Source organism: Etheostoma spectabile, chromosome 9 (genome assembly GCF_008692095.1).
Source record: "Etheostoma spectabile isolate EspeVRDwgs_2016 chromosome 9, UIUC_Espe_1.0, whole genome shotgun sequence".
Classification (NCBI taxonomy): Eukaryota; Metazoa; Chordata; class Actinopteri; order Perciformes; family Percidae; genus Etheostoma; species Etheostoma spectabile.
Genome location: NC_045741.1, coordinates 9,318,116 through 9,321,127, shown reverse-complemented (window position 1 = coordinate 9,321,127; position 3,012 = coordinate 9,318,116). Strand labels below are relative to the sequence as shown.

At 38.6% G+C, this 3,012-nt stretch overlaps 1 protein-coding gene across 2 annotated transcripts in view; it reads right to left on the bottom strand.

Annotated features, from left to right (window-relative positions):
- The window catches only part of LOC116696021 (regulator of G-protein signaling 21), a 12,631-nt gene that overhangs the window by 7,671 nt on the left and 1,948 nt on the right, over window positions 1-3,012 (bottom strand). The window lies entirely within an intron of this gene.

Genomic DNA, 3,012 nt, shown 5'->3' with positions numbered 1-3,012 from the left:
CACACACACACACACACACACACACACACACACACACACACACACATACAGTGTAATCAGGTGAGTAAGTTGGTAATCTTGGTGTTATACAATATCTTTGCCAGTAGGGCTGAAATTGTAACGGCGGCTTATGCCTATATAGACTATGCTCATACCACAAACCGTTTACTCATTTAACTTAGCTTACTGATGGTGAAAAAATAATATGGCATGCTTATCTGATAATTTGTGATCGAGTTCTACTGTTTAACATGCTAAAAATAATGTAATAAGTAGGTTTAGTTTGGTCTAAAGTTGTAAATCTCTGTCATGGATTAGTTGGACTGGCTACGGTGGCTAGGCTAACAATAGCCATGTTAGCTAAGGCTAGTTCTAATATTAACTTGGGGTTTGGAAGGATACATGAAATTACTTTACTGTTTGTTCAATGCAAAATATTGTGTATTGTTACTTTACTTTATTGATTTAAAAATGGTCCCCCAGAGTCTATGATCAGAACTGTGTCAATGGCAACAGTTATTCATAGCAGCGGTCTGCTATCCAGAAAAATCCAGATCTAAATCGAGTATTCAACAAAGCTGTGCAATAAATTATCTTAATATTATGTGGTAAACACTGTGGGACTTGGGTTCATTAACCTTTGCTAAAAAAAATCTTTTTTCTGTAAGTTTAATTGTAGCTTGTCTACAATTAGTCTGATTATTTTTCAGCATGGCAGCTAACAGCCAAACTATCCATATCTCCTTGTCACCAATTCACATGTTCGGAAATCCTAAATTAGATGAAAATGTAACGATCCCTGTGGGGAAATTAGGTCGTTGCAGAACTAGAAGAGAATCAGATAATAATAAGTCAGAACAAGGAGTTACAGCAAGTGAACATGCTGAAAAGTGGAGCAAATAAATAAAGAACTAGCACTGACAGACTCACAGGCCCGAGTGGATGTGCAAGAGCTATTCACATAATCTAATGTGTGGATGGGATAACAACTGCTACTAAGACTATGTCTATGACATATATAAACATGTATTTTATCCAGATAAATTCTGCATGCTACAGCAACTTCTTTATGTAGAGAGGTCTGCCATTTGTATCTCAGATTTGTGGCAACTCCACAAATACATGCATACTGTACATACTGTATGGGTGAATTGTATGCTAGTCACACGGAATGAGAAAGAATGCAAATTTTTGTATTATCCTATATGATGTAAATACATGGTGTGATAGTAGTCACACAAATTTAAAAGACTATACCAGGGGTGATTTCTCTGTGGAAAAATGAAAAAAAAAACATAACTTATTGTCTGCAGTGAGCTAGCGAGGCTGGAGTTAAACTCAGAGACGTTGCATGATAATGACATGTTTTTTGGGGTTTGATTGTGTTACACGAGTGATTATGGATGACCAGGTGAAAACACTGCAGTCAAGGGTGGTAGCTGCATCGTACGCAGGGCAAGACAAAGACGCGGATCGAAAAAATTGCTCCTGGCCAATTCTCCATGGTATGTGGATTACTTGAAACATTTGTTGCCAACCATAGATGGAGAGCCATACTACCAATGTTTCGGAACTGATTGGTAATGATTGTTGTGGACGAAATACACAAGGCAATACACTGGTAAGAGCAAATTACATTTAACCATGTACACAGATAATTTAATAAGCTATTGTTACTTTATTGTGAGAACAGTCAACTTCATAATTGAATTTTGTGTGGAATTAGCCATTCCAGAGCCTCAGGTGCAAATGTCCCACAAAAACAAATAATTTCCTAAGACTACCGCCTTCTCAAGACGATTGTGATTGGTTACAAAAATTCAAACACGCCAAAGCTTTTTTTCTATGTCCTAACATTTATGCTCAGTGTTGTCAGACCTTACTCCAGCGCTGACAGATCTGGGGAAAGGTTTGTCAATGCGAGACTAATCGTGGTTAACACCCTACTCCGCAGTAAGACAGAACCAAAAAGCTTCTTGATATTGGCATTGTGTTATATTTTTGGTATGTCAGTGGGCCAGCAGCACCAGGCGGACTGATCCGTACCTGTACTTGGAATAAGACAGCTCCAGGCACCACAGTCCAGCAGCCTTCCTCATCAAATGAACACTGCTGACTGAGTGTCACACAGTGTGTGTGTGTGTGTGTGTGGGTGTGTGTGTGGAAACACATGCTTCTTAGTGACACAAAAATATATATTGCACAGTTTACAGAGATACAGTGACAGTTATTTTTTCATCAGATTCTAGTGAACAGAATCCTATTCACGTTTTGTCTAATTCTTGCTCATTCAGTGAGGACGTGTGTGCAATGTGGTGGTTTGATATGTCCTTAGAAGAGCAATAACTAATATGACGACTGACTAGACACTGACTTGTGGTGTGTGTGTGTTTTCTGTAAGTTAAAGTACACGTCTGCAAATGTATATGGGCCACATGGCTAATTTGGTTGCTAAATGTGGCCACTGTGGCCATTCCCGATAGCAAAACAATGGTACCATTGGAGGATGTTTATGAGGAGCCTGAAGAAGTTTCTATGGATGACTAGGACAGCACACATTGGCCTATTCTGGGAAAATTAGTAGAATGTAAAAAAATGAAATAACTGCCTCTAGGAGCACAAACTCTGACGTACTCTTTTTCCCACCGAGCAATAGATGGGCAACACATTTTCTTATAGTTTGGAAAAGATTAAGCTCACTTGCCTGAAAACTGCTGTGCTAAATCACTGAAACTCATGATAAAAAAATAAATTGCTTGAAAGTAGTTCATCCAATGGAGTTGTTTAAAAATGCCACAAATGCCAACAGCTTTACTTTTAAGAGATGTGCTATCAAAAAGGCCCTCAGAAGTAAGGGACAAGGCATCAGAGATAAGGCTATGTCCTAACGCAGACACACATTTTTTGGATTGCATCATATAGAGCGCGGAGCACATTCTGTTCAAAGAATTCTCACTCATCTTTGGACCTTTTTCATGTTTTCTTTGGAAGAAAAGGAAGGAATGGAAAGAG